Source organism: Peromyscus leucopus, chromosome 20 (assembly GCF_004664715.2).
Source record: "Peromyscus leucopus breed LL Stock chromosome 20, UCI_PerLeu_2.1, whole genome shotgun sequence".
Taxonomy (NCBI): domain Eukaryota; kingdom Metazoa; phylum Chordata; class Mammalia; order Rodentia; family Cricetidae; genus Peromyscus; species Peromyscus leucopus.
The window spans coordinates 25,819,146-25,839,613 of NC_051080.1; the positions used below are offsets into that span (position 1 = coordinate 25,819,146).

The 20,468-nt window shown below is 48.5% G+C and overlaps 1 pseudogene; it reads right to left on the minus strand.

Moving 5' to 3' along the window:
* Positions 1 to 261: 261 nt before the first annotated feature.
* Positions 262 to 2,912, minus strand: LOC114697710 (annotated as a pseudogene).
* Positions 2,913 to 20,468: the final 17,556 nt, after the last annotated feature.

The window sequence follows — 20,468 nt, forward strand, 5'->3', positions numbered from 1 at the left end:
TTTCTCGTTCCCTTTCACGTTCCCTCTCTCTTTCCCTTCTTCCAGTTTATCCTATTCCTTGTTACTTTCCAAGCTGAGTTTCATCTTGCATTAGTCACCATATGATCTCTTGTGTGTGTCTCTGAATTTGCTGATCTCTCGAGATATCAAGTCTCTTTTGTCTTCTTCCATTTCTATAGCATTTGTATCCTCCTTGGTGATGAGTGGGTAAGGGATCAATGGGGCCACTGGAAATCTACGAAAAATGTCCTCCTTCTTTTCCTTCTTTTTCTTCCTGGGGTGAGAGTCAGACTCCTGTGAGGGGGCATTTAGCTCACTGGAGTATTCACGTATTAAAACTTCAATAGCCCCTTGCACTTGCCGAAGCACTCGTGGTACACGCGGACGCTGCGCTCCCTGAGTTCCAGGTCCAGCGCCAGGCTGGCCGCCAGCTCCTTCTTGCAAGGCGGCGGATAGGTGCCGCCGTAGAGCAGCGCGTTGCACAGGCGCTTGGCGTCCGTCTTGGTGATGAGCCCGCACGAGGGCGCGGAGAAGGGCAGGATGCCCATGACTTTGAGGATCTCCAGCTGGTCGGCGGTGCAGCGTGAGCAATAGATGTGCAGCTCATCGCAGACTGAGTTGATCTGCTGCAGTGAGAAGTCGCGCAGTACCGAGTTGAGGATCTGTGGCAGGCACAGACGCTTCTCACCTCCCACTACGAAACAAGAGATGGTCTCCCCTTCCAGCACGGTCTCACAGCGCTCGGTGGAGCGATCCGACGACATGAAGAAGGGCCCGGGTAGTACAGGCGGCGGCTCCTTTATCACAGCTTGGCACCCTTGGAAGGTTCTGAGGACTGCCGCACATCTGTCCACTCCTGCATGGTTTTTCTGCAGGGCCTGGGTCTTCTCTTTATCCACTTGGACATAGTCTACCTTCTCATTCGATGTGACAGATGATGTGGATGGCTTGCGGTGAGGGCTCGGGGAGCCTGGCTGGAAGTCCAGGGCTAGGTAATCCACACTGCCAGTACTCTTCTTTGGAGCTGGGCTGTTGGTGCCACTGGGAACAGGGGGTGAGGGACGTAGTTCTCCTCGCTGTCTCCCTAGTCTGTACTGGTGGCGGCAGTACTGGGAGGAGCTGGAGTTAGCGGTGTGGTTGAGCCTGGACCAAGACTTGGTGAAGGGAGCTCATCGATGACAGTGTTGTTTCTCAGGTCCAGGGGTGTTGGCTTTGCTTTCCGGTCAGGCTTGAGGTTGCGATTGACCGGGGGTGGCTGGATCTCACTTCCTCGGCTGGGACCTCTATGGATAGGAAGGGCTGTGGGTGGGTAGCCAAGCGGGTCAAAGTGATGGGGCCCTGGGCTCATGGGGATGTAGACACTTTGGGAATTGTCCCCTGCTCGTTCCATAGCCAGCAGGGTAGAAGAACCTGGGTTCATGGGCACATAATTGTCATCAGAGCTGGCACTGTCTGATCGACCCACGATAGTCTTCCCTGGAGATTCAGCAGACCAACTGGCACTCTCTCCGCCTCGAGCTGGGTGCTCATAGGTCTCACAGGAAGAAGCTCGGTGGAGTCGGCTGTTGTCCATTGCGGGAGGGTATTGCGTCTGGGAATAGCAGCTACAGATCTACTATGTTCGCTGATTGGAGGTCTTTGCTGAGGACTGCCCCACCGAGGTGTTTCTGCCTGACTTGGCTTGGGGGGCGGGGTGGGGGAGCTATGGCTGAGTCTCCAGGAGTGGCCATTGTCATGGTATTGTGGTTTTTGTCCAGTGTGAATGTTCTAGGGATCTGGTAGGCTGAGAGAGGGGTGGTTGGAACATCCATATTGTCCACTAGGAGGTCTCCAAACTCCCGGCACAGGGTGTTGCTGGGTGTCTTGAAGGTGTACACATCCTCAGTATCTGTCTCGGACCCTGTGAGGCTGCCCTTGGTGTGGCCATGTGAAGCCAGGCTACGGGGGAGGTCGTAAGTACTGTCTTTGAATTCTGTATTGTGTCGGCTTGGCTTGGGAAGGCTATAGAAGCCATGGACTTGACCGCTGACTCCATTGACACAGTGTCCATTGCCCTGGGCAAGTTTTTGCATGGCTGTATCACTCTTCTGCCGGGTGCCCTGAGAGAAGCTGGCACTCCTCACATTTTCTGTCCTTCGGCTTATGCACTGGTGCAAGTAGAGATACTCCTGAGGTGCACTGGTGGACAAGGCAGGCTGGATGTGGCCTGACACAGGGGGCTCAAACGTGAACAGAGTGGGCTGGCCAGAGTGTGAAGGGGCAGAGGACTTCCTTTCTCAGAGCAGGTGCTGAGCGGAGCCGCTGACCTCAGCTGGAGAAGAGCGGGAACCATGACTGGCTGAAGAAAGGCTTCTCAGGGAGTCTGTGCTCTCCCCAGCCTGATTGAAGCCGCAGATCTGGCAGATGCTCTGGACCCACTTATTCATGTCGGCCTCTGTCTCAGCCACCAGGTAAAAAGTACGCTCACTGGTTTTGATATCGAACGCAAAACTGTCCTTCAGCTTTTTCTTGTTGAAGGTCAGGCCTGCATCCACCTGCTCACACAAGTTCAGGTTGATGATCCGCAGGGGTTTCTTGGAGTGCTCGTTCTTGTAGTATTCCAGGACATCTGGGTCGCCACTCATCCGGCTGCTCCGCAGTATAAACCAGCGTTTCTTCCAGGAATAGCGCCTCAACTTCTTCTCGGGAGGCGATTTCCTCAGCCAGCCGGTGCACACCACGTCGTCGCCGCCACCGCTGCTCATGGTGCACGCCGTGAGGGCTCGAGGGCCAGGCACCGGAGGGGTCGGTGGAGACAGTGGATGCGCTCTGGGCACAACCGCCACACACAGCCCACGGGAACTCGCAGATTCCCTCCGCGCGCCCTGGGTCGGCGGTCGAGCCTCTCTTCCGCAGATCCGCGGACCCGAGCGAGAGCCGCGGGGACCAGAGCTGGCCGGCCTTCTTTCAGTGCACCCTCCCGGCCGCCAGGCGCGCCGTCCCGCCGCCTCGGCAGCAGTCGGGCTCGGCTGGGACTCTGCCGGGACCCGGAGCCGCGAGCTTGATGCCCCGCGCTCCGCCCCTTGGGGACGGGACCTCCCACGAGCGCTCCCTGCTGCGGACCCCACGCTGCACGGGCACACACAATGCCCGCGCGTGGTGTCCACTCCGTTCCGCCCGCTGGCGCTTTCAGTGGGCGGGGCGCGATCTTTTCCTTCTCCCTGCTCCGAGGAGGGAGCCCGGGAAGGCGTACGGCGTTCCGATGGCAGCGGGCGCAGGGACAGCGCGAGGACTGGCGGCGAGGCGTGGGGCGTCGCCGGGCGTCGGGGAGGTCGTGGGTCCGCGGCGGAGAGTGGGTCTGCGCTCCAGTCTCCGGCGAGGGCGGGGATCAGCACAGGGACGAGGCGCAGGGGGGCTCTGCTCCGGGGGGGGGAACCCCTCTGTCCCGTTCCCTGCGCTCCTCCCCCACCCGGGGGCGCGCGGCGGGTTCGGGAGGCGCGGCCGCCGGGGAGGTCGCAGCCGGCGTCGCGACTAAAGCCGCCGCGGGCGCAGCCGCCGGGGTCGCGGCCGGCGCCGCGACTAAAGCCGCCGCGGGCGCAGCCGCCGGGGTCGCGGCCGGCGCCGCGACTAAAGCCGCCGCGGGCGCAGCCGCCGGGGTCGCGGCCGGTGCCGCGGCAGGGGCCGCCGCGGGCTCAGCCTCCGGGGTCGCGGCCGGCGCCGCGGCAGGGGCCGCCGCGGGCTCAGCCGCCGGGGTCGCGGCCGGCGCCGCGGCAGGGGCCGCCGCGGGCTCAGCCGCCGGGGTCGCGGCCGGCGCCGCGGCAGGGGCCGCCGCGGGCGCAGCCGCCGGGTCGCGGCCGGCGCCGCGGCAGGGGCCGCCGCGCTCGGAAAACCGCGACCCGGCGGGCGGACCCGGTAGGGAAAGACCGGTGCAGCCCCGACCCTCCGCCCGCGCGGGAGACGTGGACGGCCGGGGGAGCGGGGAGCGAGGAGGGGAGGCCCCCCAGCGCCGCCCCGGACCCCCGCGACCGCACCGCGGCTGCGGCGATAGGAGGAGGCGAGGGGCGCACCGGCGCCTGCCGCCGCCGGAGCGGCGGAACTTGGGGAGAGGAAACAACACGCTGGTGGAGGGGTCAGGAGGAACGGGGAGCGGGAGAGATCCGCTGATCCGGCTTCCTATGACTGTTTCTAGGAGGAGAACGGTTAAACAGAAAACAAAAAATGACAGACAAACACAAATGAGACTAACACACGCTGCGCGGCTTCGGTGTAGAACCGAAAGCAAAAACTCAGATGGGGACACGGAGTGTTTGAATTCTCCGTCCCCTACCAGCACCACGTATTCTTCTGATTCGGGGGTGGCCCCGAAAAACCGTGCCCCAGAGGGGACTTCAGACCGTGCCCCAGAGGGGACTTCCCGTGCCCCAGAGGGGGCTTCCCGTGCCCCAGAGGGGACTTCAGACCGTGCCCAGAGCGGACTTCAGACCGTGCCCCAGAGGGGACTTCAAACCGTGCCCCAGAGGGGACTTCCCGTGCCCCAGAGGGGACTTCCCGTGCCCCAGAGGGGACTTCAGACCGTGCCCCAGAGGGGACTTCCCGTGCCCCAGAGGGGACTTCCCGTGCCCCAGAGGGGACTTCCCGTGCCCCAGAGGGGACTTCAGAGACCCGTGGAACGTCTTCCAGGGTTGCAGTGGCGAAGTCCGAGCTCGTCAGCTCCTTCAGCCCCACTGACTCCAGACCGATTCAGGCGCGCAAACAGACAACATTCAACATTCAGACAAACCGAAAACACTCAGACAGGACAGAGATGACATACACCAAGGCCGGCCGGCTTACCTCCTGACAGTGGGTCGGTGGTCCCGAGGCGGGGGGTCTCCGATCCCGGACGAGCCCCCAAATGAAAGACCCCCGAAGGCAGTCTTCCCTCTGGAGAGACCCTCGCCCAGAGATCACACCGAGACCACAAGTCAGATGCAAACAGCAAGAGGCTTTATTCAGGAACACGGGTACCCGGGGCAACACAGTCCCTCCAGAAGTTCAAGAGACTGGCGCCCCCACGGGCTGGAGTGGAGGGTTTTTATAGGGTCTGGCAGCAGGAGCACGAGGAGCTCGGTTTACAGGGTTCTGATTGGACGATTCAAATGAGGCCAGGTTCAAACTCAGGACAGCTCGTGGGTTCTCCCCGAGCTCGACACGCCTGCTGTCTGGCTCCAAGTTGTTTTTCTGACCTTTAGTACCCTTTTCTGGGGCCAGGTGGCCGACCGCAGACACCCTGAACTTTCCTGTACTTTTCAGGCTTAGCTCAAAATGGTGTTAGGCTAAGCAAGTTTGCTGGGGTCTTTCAATATTTTGTTACTCAAAACTAATTCAGGTGCAGTGTGGAAAATTCCAGCCAGTGCTGGAAGATACTGCATTTGGCCATGCTGGCAGGTACCCTGAGTTCAGCACCCAGCTCTGAAGCAGCAGAATTAGACTATGGATTCTTCAGGGCATGAGTATCTGTATGGCAGGTTATACTGTCAGGCAGTCTAATGGGCACATTGGCTGTGGGAATACTCCCTTCTTTCTTTGATGTGCAAGAATAATGGGCCACACACATTTTCCTCCTATTTAGGAACACTTAGGAAGGGGGAATCAGTTTTTTTTTTTGGTAAGAGATTTATAAAGCCTGTTGTGGAAAGGAAACGGGGGCTTGTGCTTGAAGGAGAAGAAACTTCTGGGACAGACGTTGTGGAGGAGATACCTGCCAGACTCATTGTCCCTGACTTCTGCATATGGAGCTGAGAACCTTATTATTCCTTAGAAGAGCTTGATGAGAGTACAGGAAAGGAGGAAGGAGGATGGGACTCCCGAGTTTTGATGTGCCAGTGTTGTCCAATGTTTCACTGCCTAGGTTATGTGGATGCCATCTTCGTTTGTGTTGACACGAGAGCCTTCACTCAACATTTCTTTATATCTTTCGTTCCTTCTCTGGTCGGCCAAGGCCAGCCAGGGTTCTTACTTTCCCTCGATGCCCATTTCCCGGGGTGTGGCACTTAGGTGATGATGTCTACAGCATGAGAGCAGGTAAATGACATGGGACATGCCCACACTGAATGAGGTGTAGGCTGGTGGAGGATGATGGGAACTTCTCAGAGAGAACTGGAGACTGTGCGGAGTAAACATCGTTCCTTTCCCCATCTGCTCACCTATCCCGTGACTGTTTACTAGGTCTCTGCTGTTTAAGGCAATTGATGGAGTAGGGAGTGGTGCTGATCATGAGCATAAATGGTTGGACATCGAGTGCTAAAGAGCCCTATGGAGGCACTTCGTCATGAGAACTGAGAGGAAGGATACATTTGCATCTAGGAGGGATTCCTTCTGAAGCACTGTTGTTAGAACTGAGTCTTGAATGAGGGGTTGGTTATAGATGTACGGAAGTGAGAGGAAGAGGGACTCAGTGTGGAGTCAAATGCACAGGAGAGACTTTAGACATGGAAGTGAAGGGAGAGTGTGTAAAGGGAGAGGACCACTGAAGGAACATTGCAGTCAACTAGAATGGAACTGAATGATATACTGTGCTAGAGGGATCAGAAAGGTGGGGGTTATAGTATAGGCCCTGTAGCCACTGTGCCAAACAGTATGGCTGTTTGGTCCTAAGACATAAAAAAAAATAGATTTATGTATCACCTGACAATCTGAGTACATTCACAAAGCTAGCAGAATCAGCATATTGAGGCATCTACATGCCTGTGCTTATTGTAGTTATTTACAATAGTCAAACATTGGAAGAACAGCTTGGTCTACAGAGTGAGTTCCAGTACAACCGAGGCTACATAGAGAAACCCTGCTCCAAAAGACCAAAAAAAAAAAAAAAAAAAAAAAAATTAGAAGACCAGGGGTATAGCATACCTGCAATTCTAACACTTGGGAAGCTGAGACAGGAAGACCACAAATTTGAACCCAAGCTACACAGCGAGTTTTAGGACAGTAATCTAACCCCCTACATCCCCCAAAAGAAGGGAGGGAGGGAGGGTAAGAGGGAGGGAGGAGGTAAGAGGGAGGGAGGAGGAGGGTAAGAGGGAGGGAGGGAGGGAGGGAGGGAAGGAGGAGGGAAAGAAACAAATAACCTATTCCAATTCATTTAGCTATCAACCACTGGGTAGATGAGGAAAGTGTGCATACACACACAGTGGAATACTACACAGCTAGGAAACAGTGAAATTCTCTTCATTCTAACAACATGGACGAGACCAGAAAGACATTGTGTTAAGTGAAGTAAGTCACACACAGATAAACCAACAGCCTGTGATCTCATTCACCTGAGAATTCTGAAGCAGCTGATCTTATGGAGGTTGAGAGTAGAACAGTGGTTGCCAGTGGCCAGGAAGAGAAGGCAGGAGGAGGGCATGGGGGAAGGTTAGCCTACCGGTTCTGAGTTCAGTTAGGCAGGACAAATAAGTCCCGTTATATTACTGCACAGGAGAGTGACTGAGGATCACAGCAACATAGTTGAGATTTCGAAAAGGCTAGAAAGAAGGACACTGAATATTTTCCTCTCAGAGAAGCAATGGCCTGCAGCAATGGACAATTTGCCCCATGTATTATTGTTATTACATAAAGCCTGCCTGTGTTGAAATATTACATGGTACTTCATTTATATATATAATTTTCATGTGTCAATTAAAATCTAACCACGGCTGTGTAGGTATGGTCTTCCCAGACATTGCTCTACGTACTGTTGAAGAGTCACATTTTTCCATACAATATTGGCCCCAGTTTAGTAAGCTGGGCTACAGGAAGCAAAATGACAGCCTAAAAGGACAGGACAGAGGTAAGAAGTGGTGGCCTCTGGAGTCAAATGTGGGCAACCACTCTGGTCTGTCCTCTTATCATCAAGGAGAAGGGAATGGAGCCCAGTGGAGAAAGAGGCCAAAGGACTGTTATTTGGACGACTTGGATCAGTTCCCAGCTACGAAAAGCAGGAGCCACGGGGGTGGGGGGATGGAGGGTGGGGGGGTGTTGAAGCTCAGTTGTGTCCTGATGGTTGGCAAAGTGGGGGTCTTTCAACAAACCAGTGCAACTGCCAGGGCTAGCGGGACACAGGGAAGACTGGGCGCTCACAGACCTTCTAGACCTGTACGTCACAGAGCAGCCTTCCTTCCCGTCATTCCTACACCATTAGTCTCTTTTTGCTTATTATTATTGAAGGCATTTGCATGAAAATAGGGTTTTCCCTGTCTTCCAGGGCTCAGCTTCCTGCTGCTATTTCCCACCTGAAGCTGTAATTCTCCATTTGTGGCTCAATAACCAGTTCCTGGGTGGCTAATTACAGGCCATATGCTCCTGGGGCTGGCATGCTGGAGAGGCAGACTGCCATGCTCCCACGTCTGCCGCTGTTCTCATTTCTTTTTGGACCTGGTGCTCCAAGCCTGTCCTCCAGTGGCTCCTGGTGGCTCCAGAAGACTGCTTTCTTTCTTAGCTCCTGTGCTCTTTTCAGGTGACCCCGGCTGAGCTTAACTGGGCATGCACTACTTAGCCTGCCGGCAGCTCTGAGTCAAACCAGCTGGCAAAAGTCAATGGAAGCTGATGATGTCGGCACTACGTATGTCCCAGGCAGGTGGGTGATGGAGTGTAGTGGAACACGCTTTGGCCTGGGATTCTCCAAGTTGAGCTACAATTCTGATTTAGGAATTGGTGACGAGATTTTGGAGATCTCTCTACCTGTCTCATTCTTCCCATTCTTATTCACGTGCAAGGACCTTGGTGATAGTCATAGTTTCCAGCTTGAGTCCTAGGTGTCTGTGAAGATAGTGGTGGATATTAAAACAGTTAGGAGCCCCTTCCAGAGGCAAAGTACTATAGAGCGCTGATTGCTGCCTTTGTCTTTGAGTCTCTGTGATCTAGGACAGACAGTGATCTTGGGACAGAGTGCACAAGCTATGCTCTTGCTGAAACACATGTTTACTAGAATCCCAGGTCAGACACAAAGATTCAAATAAGGCAGATTTGATCACTTGCCACCTTGAGAATCCAGAGATCCAAGAAGTGGTAGAGGAGGACAAGGGTTTCTTCAGTGTGACTAAACTTGAAAGGAGCAAAGGAATCTTATATTCTTTAAAAACAACTTTTATTAAATTTGTTCTTTGACAATTTCATACCTGCACATACTGTGCTCTGATTGCTGTCACCCCACCCTCTCTGATCCTCCCAACATCTTTCATACACCCCTCCTCCCTACAAATCCCTTTTCTCTATTCCGGTCTTTGTGTTTCATTTTTATGGCTTGCCAAGTCTAATCCGAGCCATCCTTGCGACAACACTCTGAGATTAGCATGGGAGCCAAGTGAGCTCCTCGATAGGTACACAGCTGAAGGAGGTACGCTTTCCTCTTCTCTAGAATCTTTCCAGCCCATAGGGGAACTAGCATCCTAGGTGCTTCATTGGAGGAAACAATTGCTCTGAGACAACACAGGGGAAAGGCGAAAGTGGAGGTCCAGAAGCATGGGTAGTCTCACAGTCTCCATCAAATGTCTGGATGAGCCTTATCTCTGGAGAAAGGATCATCTGCTCTTCCTGGAACTTGATATACAATCTGGAGGAGGAGGAAGAAGAGGAGGAGGGAGCATGAAGAGGAGGAGGAAGAGGGGGAAGGAAGGGGAAGGGGGTACATAGGTTAGAGTAACAGTACGGAAGAAATTGAGGTAGTAACTTGGTCTCTACCCAGAGACTTCTAGGTGCCTCCATGATGATTAAGGACAGGAAACTGTAAAATCATGGCTGACAGTCTGTTGATTATGATGTCCCTCGAAATCATGAAAATATCTTAGTTATTCTTACTTTGATGACATCAGCTTCGAGGAGAGAAGAGAGAAGGAAATTTACCCCAATCAACCCTATGTTTCCAGTTTTAGACAATCACCTCTCCAAGGATTGGCACATCTCCAGGAGTATGACTGCCAAGCTAGTGAGTAGGGTGGGGCTGTCCATTCTCTTAGGCTTCTGTGGTTTCTGCTTACCTCAAAGACTGTAGTACAGTTTAGAGATTCCTGCAAATAGGAAGGAAAGTTAGAATCTGGGCGGCCAAAAAAATGACAAAGGACTATAGTACCCACTAACTCAACTTTGGTTGTTGTTATCTAGATATTTTCTCCATAATCATGGGTGCTTTGATGAGAAGGAATGGCAAAGTAAATGGACACATGTGTGCGTGTGTGTGTGTGTGTGTGTGTGTGTGTGTGTGTATGTGTGTGTGTGTGTGACCAGAGGACAACCTTGAATGATGTTTCTGAGGTGTCATCCAGTTTTCATTTGTTTGTTTGAGACAGGGCCTCTTACTGACTTGGAATTCCTCAAGTTGGCTTGGCTGGCCATCCAGCAACCCCAGGGATCTGACTGTCCTGCCTTTTCAGTGCTGAGATTACAAGAGAATGGTGGATGCCACTGTCTTAGTTAGGGTTTTTGTTAATGTGAAGAGACACCATGATCATAGCAACTCTTATAAAGGAAAACATTTAATTGTGGCTGGTTTACAGTTCAGAGGTTCAGTCCATTATCATCATGGTGGGAAACATGGCAACATGCAGGCAGACATGGTACTAGTGAGGTAACTGAGAGTTCTACATCTCGATCCATAGGCAGCAGGAAGAGACAATGAGCCACACTGGGCTTACCTTGAGCATATGAGACTTCAAATCCCACCCCCTGTGACACACTTCCTCCAACAAAGCCATACTTACTCCAACAAGGCCACACCTTCTAATAGTGCCACCCCTATGGGCCAAGCATTCAAACTCAATGGGGACCATTCTTATTCAAAGCACAGTCACCAAACTATTTTCTTTTTAAATATGGGTTCTGGGGATCAACCCAAGTTTTCATGCTTTCAAGCCTAGCACTTTACTGACTAGACTATTTCTGTAGACCTTTCTGTGAGTTTTGATATCTAAAAAGCATTTATGTTTCTGTAGTCTATGTGAAAGAAATTACAACAGAATGGCTTCAGATCCAGGCAGGTCCATGTACTTATCTACAAGGACCCAAGCTAAACCACACAGACTCCTCTATGAATATACAAATGTGGGTGCTAGGGACCCCTACCTTTTCTGTAAGCTAGCTAATGATGCTCTCTCATGGTGACTGTATGGCCTCTTTCCTCTCTCTCAGAACCTGTTTGTTTTATGGGATTTCATGAGGCCCAATGAGATGATGGATGAGAATGTCTTTTACAACACTAGGCATGTGTGTACGCTCCCAGTGACAGTCAGTGACAATGCTAGCAATACCAGAATGTGTCGTGGTAATTTTCCGCACTGTGAGAGTGGGTGGCTGATAGCAGAGAGTGTCATCCCTTCTCCTTCTCACTAATTTATAACCTGTATGCTCATTTTGTCTCTGCAGTTGACACATGTCATTTGCAGCTGTTCACTATCCTCTCAGTGGCCTCACTATATCTTAATTATTTTTTATGTTATGACTCTTGATTTCTCAAGCAGAACCCATGAAACTTGCATTTGTAGGCTCGCTTTCAGCTAGGATAAGGGCAGGAAACCCAAGTCTCTTCAGTCAAATGGACTTGTTAGTTGGAATTAGAAATGAGCAATGTCAGGCTAGGATCAGGAAGAAAATTCTTTTTTTTTTTTTTTAAATAAAAATATACTTTATATTATCATTGTTATTATTTATTACTGTGTGTATATGAAATATGTGTGTGCATGTGCCAAGCCACACCTGTAGAAGTCAGAGGACAGACAACTTTCAGGGGTCAGTTCTCTCCTTTCACACTTAGGTTGGGGATGGAACTCAGGTCATCTGACATGCCCAGCAAACATCTTTGCCCAATGAGACGCTTCCCTGTCTCCAAGAAGAAGATTCTTATGCTGAATGTGATGGGGCCGCTTGGCTCTGATCTCTATAGCTGCTGTTCAGTGATGGCTGTGATGCTTCTGTTGGAGAACCTCATTAGTCTGGACTTGATAGACTCAGCAAGTTCCTTGCTCTTTTCAAATGTGTTCTGAACTGTCTAACCAATTTTTAATATGCTCCCCTCAGGTATAGATTAGGCGGATGAATTAAGTTGTTTGCAGTTAAGATTCCTTCCTGGTTCAGGGAGCGAAACTGGAATGGTTTCTAAATGTCATCTTTGCTTTGAAGTAGCTTAGTTGAAATAGATAGGCATCAGGAGGGAAAATTCATCCATTATATCTGGAAAGAAGATACTATCTCTCAGGTTTCCCGATTCTCACAGCTTCTTCCTTGTCTGCTGATACTTAAGACAATGATCTCTGCCAATGGAGACTGCAGAGTTTTAGGAAACTACAAAGGAGAATCTTTTCAAAAACAAAATCAGGGGAGATAGCTCAGCAGTTAAGAGCACCTGTTGCTCTTGTAGAGGACCTGGGTTCAATTCTCAGCCCCTACATGATGGCATACAACTATCTGTAACTCCAATTTCAGGGGATCCAGTGCCCTCTTCTGGCCCCCACAGGCATCAGGCACACATGGAATATACTTACTTACATCTGGGCAAAAATAAAGTCAGCTTTCCTTTCTTGTCACTCAGTTGTAGGTATTATTTTTGTTATCTTAACTCTTTTCTTCAATCCTAAAGACCTACTAGTATGTGTATCTTCCATTTGTTATTACATTACTTAGAAGATTAAAGTTGATAAAATTTTATCTTTTATAGTTATTATATTATTAGAATATATGTCGAGGCATAAAAACCAGTGGAAAACAAGTGGCAGAAGAGGAGAAGCATTCAGAAAGAGTGAAGGAGAGATAGAGATAGAGAGAGAGAGAGAGAGAGAGAGAGAGAGAGAGAGAGAGAGAGAGAGAAAGAGAGAGAGAGAGAGAATGTACAAGTGGCAGACATAGAAAGAATCAATTTGGGTAATGATCCAGTGAATTGGCTTCTATGGCCCTGGTATCCTATCTACTGGTATCCATGACCTATGGAGTTCTTTCTCATATTGAATCTGGGCTTGATATTTGACTTATAGGTATGGGTATGGTAGAGGTAGCAGTGTAGAGTGTAGACCCTAGGTAGGTCTAAAATTCTTCATGATTTCCTACCATGACCTGTATTTTCATATGATAAGTACCCCACAGTCTCACATGTTTAAGACTTGGTGTTATTACAATGTTAGTGGCACTATTCTGGGAGATGATGGAAGTTTTAGGAGGTTGGACACAACTGGGAGAATGTCTTTTTAGGTTCTTGTACTTGGTTCCCAGCGACCTCTCCCTCTGCTTCCAGTATGCCACAATTGAAGATCTTTCACAATCCATTCTTATTGCCATGAGGTTCTTCCTCACCAGCGGCCCAGAGCCAGTGGAATCATGAAGCAAAATAAATCTTTACTCCCTGAAGTTGGCACATTGAGTATTTGGGTCACAATTATGCAAAAGTGACCAGCCTAGCCTCTTAACATCATTTTCTCCATGAGATGTTAACTGCTGTGTTGGAAGGGTGTTCAGGAAGATCTGTGGGGACCACACAGATGAAACCAACATGCTGCGTACACGTTGATTGGTGCTGTGAATTATCCCAGTCTGTGCTGACAGATGACACAGCTCCAAGCATGTGACAACAGTGACCTGAGAGATTTCTATCCACCCCGAGTAAACCAAGTTGCTGCTACGTTCCTGAACCATGGGGAGATAATGTGATTATTGTTGTCTTAAGTCATCAGATGTCAGGCTACCTGCTACTTAATATAGTTCTCCTGCTGAGCTTCATCTTGGCAAAGACGCTGTGGTCTCCAGGTATGAGTGTGGAAGGGGGATGTTCAGAAATCACCTGTCTTCTCAAGACCCACTGACATTATTGTTCTGCTTCATAGCCCCAGTCATTTCCATTTAGTAGAAATTCCTCCTGGGCTCTGATGGATAATTGGACATTATTTCTGGCTTCCAGTATTGCCGTACCTTTAATTCTCTTGAGTCTATTTTTGTAAGTAACTCCATTGGAAGCTGGATGAAGATGAATCAGGAGCTCTTCTCTTGCTGTCCTCTTAAGCAGGAAATGTAGACTCTACAGCTCTCTCTAGGGTTTTGATTATACATCCGTCAGTGCACATATTTCAGATCATTGCTTCAAAAATATATGCTTGTTCTGTCATGTTGTTTATTATTTACAAGTGCCACTTAGGACTTTATCGTGTAATATAAAACAGGTATAAAATACGAATGTACAAAACACAACAGAAGAGTAAATGGGAAAAGTTCTAACATTTTTTTTTTCCTATCCTAATGGCTATTCTGTTATGGCCAGGAAATGTGTCTCTTCTCCCTTTTTGGAGGCCACTGGTCACTGGCCAACATTTTATAGTCCTGTATTATCTGAAGAGTCTTTATGGACACAGATTCTGCCATATTGACTTCTTCTAAAATCACTCTATTAGTGTTATATCCCTCCCTTCCTTCCTCCCTCCCTCCTCCTGTCCCTCCCTCCTCCTCTTTCCCTCCTCCCCCTCTCTGTGTGTATATGTGTGCGTGTACACATCAGAGAACAGTTTTGGGTTTTGTTCCTTGGGAACTCTTCTTTTTGTTTCCTTCCTTCCTTCCTTCCTTCTTCCTTCCTTCCTTCCTTCTTTCTTTGAGACAATGTCTGATATTGGAACACAAGGCTGGCCAGTTCACCTAGGCTGCTAACCAGTCTTCCCAGCTCTAGGGTTGAAAGCATGCACCTCCATGCCTTGCCTCTTCTTTTACTCAGGATAAAACTCGGGTTTTAATGCGTGTGCAGCAAGCAGTTTACCAATGGAACTTCTCCCTTCCCCCATGTATGGTCCATGTTTCTTGAAAGAAAGGATGAATGAGAATGTGATATAACAGAAGAATACCAAACATACAAAGCTTAAATTTGGTCCTTTGCTCCCAAAGGTTAAGATCTAAGCCTGAGTATATGTCTTATTCACAAACTGTTCACTTTTTAGAATCCCCTAAATCACCTGCTCCCTGAGAAGGGCCCCTGTGCTAAGCACGCTGTTAGAGGAAAACTTGTGGACTTATTTATTTCCAAAACATATTTTGTTCTTCTCCTTATTCCATCTTCTCCAGAGACATCTCACATCACATTCTTGCACATACGTTTTCTCCTTTTCCTGTAACCAGGCTTCTAGGCTTGACTGTATGGCAAAGAGCCAGCCCAGTGAAGTCCTTTCTAGCAAATACACGTGTGAGAGGATTGTCTTGGTCATTAACTAGCTTGCTTCACCAAGACTGGGGCTGCCTGGATATCTGTCTTCTTCCATTTCCTGGGGCCGAAGAGTTTGTGGCAGACACGGCTATAACCAGCTTGTCAGGTCTATTTGTTCAGCTGGGCATCTCTCTTGCCTGTCAGATGACTTGGCTTTTCATCCCCACTTAGGCTTTTGAGCTATCTAGTGAGGTAGAGCCAATGTTTCCCTTTCCTTCCAGACCTCCACTGGCTTGCCTTGCCTGAGGTTGCACAAGTAACTGGGAACATAGGAGAACACAGTGAAGGGACAGAAGGATAGCTTTATCCTCTGTGTGTGTGTGTGTGTGTGTGTGTGTGTGTGTGTGTGTGTACATATGTATTCAGAAGTTATGGGAAAGTAATCAGGTTGGATTTAAAATATTTTAATTTAATTGCTGATCCTTAGATTAATTGTTACTGGATTTTGGCCAAGATAGCCCAGTGGCTCAGTGGAAAGGAATTCTTGAACACAGACTTGAAACTCAGAAAAGAATGTCATAGTGGACATACTTTTGGCTGCTCTAAACCTTACAAACCCATGGGTGGGCAAGTCTGTATTCCCGGATCTTAGTGGCTTAACAAACTCACTGCTCCAAGTCCATCATGACCATTGGAGCCTCTGCCTCACTCAGGAACTCAGGTGGTGGAGAAGCCATCATTTGTCAGTGGCTATAGTGGAGGGAAATTAGAATATCTACAGCAACTCTGGTCTGCCAAGAGTGTTACATTTTAGCCAAAGAAGATGGCTATGTGCGCACAGACAAGAAAGTAGAGTAAGAGTAATGTGACCCAGAGAAAGAACCCCAGTGCTCCTGTGGGTGGCAGTCTGTGGTATGTTCCTCCTTGGGGGGGTATCTTTTACTTTCTACAGTCAGTCTCCCTGAGGTTGAAGTCAGAAAATCACTATGGTTAGCAGAGCAGTGTGCACCCAAAGATGTGTACATCCCAGTCCCTAGAACCCATGAATGCACAACCTTACCTGTGGAAGCATATCTTGTTTAGATGTATTGAGTTTAAAGGCTAACCTTTGGAAGATGGGAATCTAATTTTTTTCTTCTAATTTATTTATTTATTTGGTGGGTAGATGTAGGGCAGAGTGAATAGGTGGAAATCAGAGGAAAACTTGCAGGAGTCTGCTGTCTTCTTCCTCTATGTGGCTTCTGGGTATGTAACTCAGGTCACCACTCTTGGCAGCAAACACTCTTATGCACTGATCCATATTATTGGCCCATGGCTAAGGATACAGAGTTGGAGAGATTGTCTTGGATTATTTGAGTAGACCTAGTTTAGCCACTTGGGTCCTGATAAAGAAGAAGAATCAGGAAAAACACACTGAAAGAAGATGTGAGAATGAAAACACATTGGGATGATGATAAGGGGGCTTCAAGGCGAGGAACGCAGACAACCTCTAGAATCTGGAAGGCCTAAGTAAATGCTCTACTCATCCGGAACAAGCCTATGAATACCCCCTGAGCCCAGGAAGACTTCTGACCCTAGACTGTAGGATAGTAAGTTTATTTCTTTGAAGCTACCATATTTGTGATTGTATGACCTAGCAACTAGAAGAAGTAAATGTAGTTTCATTCTGAGATTCCTCTAAAGGTAGGCTTCAGCTCAAGATGCAGAATGTGTTCATCAGAGGTGATAATGACAAAGTTGGATTTCAAATGGTATGTGAAGTAGGGGATGGAGGCTAGAAACATTCATTCTAGTGAGGGTGATGGAGTGATGATTTCCAGAAGAGCAGGTCATAGATCTGAGTCATGATGTGTATGCTATGAGGCATGGCACCCATGCCCTGCTACATAAACAATGGGTCTCCATCAGAGCAATGTGCTAATTAAGATCCCTTACTGGATATATAGCCTTCAAGCTTGGTACTATGATCTTCTCTGACATCTATTCTTCCAGGTGTCCTTAAGGAAAGAATGGATAGACTCTGTGGTTTGTAACAGAACCTTGCTCTGTAAGAAAACATCCTCAAATTCTTTGGCTTAAGGCAACTCCTTATTCATTTAACATAGGGATTTGTGTATTTACCATCATCTCCAGTCTCAACCAGTAGCTCAGCTGATGCCAGAACTCCTGGATGCCAAGATGGAGTGAATCTTTGGGAGGTTTGGCTGGAGATGATCAGAATTGGCAGACTGGCTTCAGTTCTCCTGTATGTAAGTCTCCACTTCACTTCTAGGCCTGTCCTATGACTTGGCAACTGGATTTCCAATGGAAAGGAAGTAGAAGCAGCCAGGCTAAATTAAGGGTTAGTCTTAAAGCTGATCAGTGACAATTTTGTTAAGATCCGTGAGTGGGAAAGGACTTTGCAAGGATGCCATGCCAGGAGGATGCTTCACTGAGCTATTATTAAGGCAGCCAGCTGCCACAGAATATGGAATATGATCACAGGGTTATGCACAAGGTCCTCTGGGAGACAGAAGAGAGAGTGGCTGGCTTTGCCCATGGAAGCAGGAGAAGATCAAAGAGGATGTGATATTTGGGAAGCAGGGAGGGCTTGTCTCCATATAGAGTGTGAATGCTTTTGGAACTATTTACTTACGGAACCATTTTGTGCCTAATTTTGGCACTGGAAATTCCTAGTGCATTGTTAGTGGAGCCAGGAGAGGCCAGAGAGGACACAGTAGAGGCAATATGCAGTCACACTCTTGAAAGCTGTCTAGGCTTAGGACACCTCGAGAGTCAGAGTTTCACGTAGAGAAATGATGTAACTGAAGCTCTGGGGAAAGCAGAGTGGGGGAGTAAGATAACTCATGTTGCCTTCTTTGTTTACATTCAGTCATTTTCCTCTTTTCACTACATCAGAAACACATTTGGGTTATTTACCCAATAACAATATAAACAACCCACGTTTGGCAGATGCTGTTGTGAATGGAAGACTTCCACCACCACCGTGATTTCTGATTCAGAGCATTATGTAAGGAGTCCATCAGAACCAGTGCTGCCCACCCTCATTTTACCAGCAACCCCATCTATTCTACTTTGGAGCAATCCAACTCTCAGCAGCCTAAAACAACAAAAAAATATCAATTCCCCTCCCCTGCCCTGGCCATGGGCCTTCTGGTTGACTAGATATGCTGCCTGGGCTCAGCTGGGTGGCTGGGGTGTGGATCTGGCTGATTCTGGATCCTGTTGACAGACTGGGTTGAGGGCTAAACCCTGGGATGGGTGACCAGCAGTCTCCCTGGGGACTCAGTCAAAGGTCAGAAGTAAAACAGCAAGCCCGGTGGCAGCAGCCTGTCACCACAGTCCCTCTGGGCCCCTGGCTGCTGAGATGCCAGTTCATGGTCAAGTCAAAATAGATTTGGGGGAGGACAAGGGCTACAGAGTTTTGTTCCTGTGCTGTATAGAATTGGACCTAATTCAGTCTGCCACTACAGAGAGGGGAACTTAGACTGGGAGAAATTAGGGTTAATTCCAGGTATTTTATAGGATTTAAATGTAAATTCTTTGAGCCAAGGTCACATCTTACTGGTGCAGTGCACCAAGACATCTCACAAGAATCTTTAGTCATATTTGTGTTCCTGTCTCTTGTAGAATATTATTTTGAGGTGTGTTACTTTTGTTTATGTTGCATTTGTTTAACTCTGTGAAGCTGTGTTACTGTGCCTGTCTAAAGCACCTGATGGCCTCATAAAAGGCTGAATGGTCAATAGTGAGGCAGGAGAAAGGCTAGGCGGGGCTGGCAGGCAGAAAGAATTGATAGAAGGAGAAATCTGGGAGGAGAAGAAGCAGCCAGAGAAGGAGGAGGACATCATGGGCCAGCCACCCAGCTACACAGTCAGCCACAGAGAAAGAGTGAAAGTAAGATTACAGAAGAAAGAAGAAGAAAAAGTCCAGAGGCAAAAGGTAGTGGGGATAATTTAAAGTTAAGAAAAACTGACTAGGAACAAGCCAAACTGAGGCCATGCATTCATAATTAAGAATAAGCCTCCTTGTGTGATTTATTTGGGAGTTGGGTGGCAGCCCCCCTCCCCCAAAGAGCAAAAACACTAAACAGCAGTCTCTGGCTTATTTCACTTTGCATGACAGTCTCCAGCTCCATTCATGTTACCACAGATGCCAAATGTCCTTTTGATAGCTGAATAATATTCTACTTACTCTATATATGTACCATATTTCCTTTCTTAATACATCTCTTGATGGATGTTTAGATTGTTTACATAGTTTGGGTACTGAGAATAATGTTGCAGTAGACATGGGAGTATGGCTATTTCTTGGGACTTCTTTCAATTTCTTTAAACACTTAGCCAAACAAAGGCTTGCTGCTACCTGAAAAAAAAAAAAAAGGAAAAATCAAACTATTTTTTAAAAATAATTAAGAATCTGTGAGGAAGCCTTTGGAGCCATGCACCTGTAGCCTTCTTTGTTTATGTGTGTGGTGGACAAGAAGAGGCAGCCATTCTTCTGATTCCCTGTCTGCATGAAGAGAAAGGCTGGTGGACAAGGCCCAGTTAGCTTCTGGGTTGATTATTGGGTGATAGAGTCAGGACAGTGAACAGAGGAGTTGAATCAAGGAGGGTGCTGAGAATCAGTGGGTAGAGGGTGCAAAATGGAGAAATCAGAAGTGAGAGCAATTTCCCAGCACAGGGAAGCAGGTAAGGATGATAGTATGAGTGGCTAGGGGACTATGGGGGTCAAGATACTGGTGCTGAGTGTGAGCAGCTGTAAGACTGTTTCACTCACTGATTCTAAATAGGGACCTACAGAGGGAGGCTCTTCCAGCTCAATGTAATCTGCAATATTTTGTTGCATCCAACCAAGTATAAAACCTTGAATCAGCTGTAGGAAAAACAAAGAAGCAGAAGGGAATTATGAGTTAGGATCTGGGTTTTCTTCTTACAAACAACAGAGAGTCAATGGGCAGCAACCTCTGGGAGCTGAGTAACAGTTACTTCCTTTCACTGGAGCAGAAACTTGCAGTGTGTGCCACTGTCCCCAAGGGTCCTTACGTTTGCCAGACTTGCCCAGCTTCTAACCTAGCTTGCCTGCCTGGATCCATCAGGAACATGAGTTTGGAGACCTTGGCCTTCTATGGAATTTTGGGTTTAAACCTTGGATGCCTCTGGGGTTGCTATGAAGATTTATTGCAGTATAATTAAAAAATTAAAATTGCATATATTTAAGGTATACAATGTAAATATTTGATGCATCCTTGTACTGGTTAATGACTATTGTAATCAAATTAATTTATACTGCCTTTATCACACATAATTACTGTTGTGAGGTATCCACAAGACTACTAAGACAAGGGTTCAAGCCACTAGGAAGTCTTTAT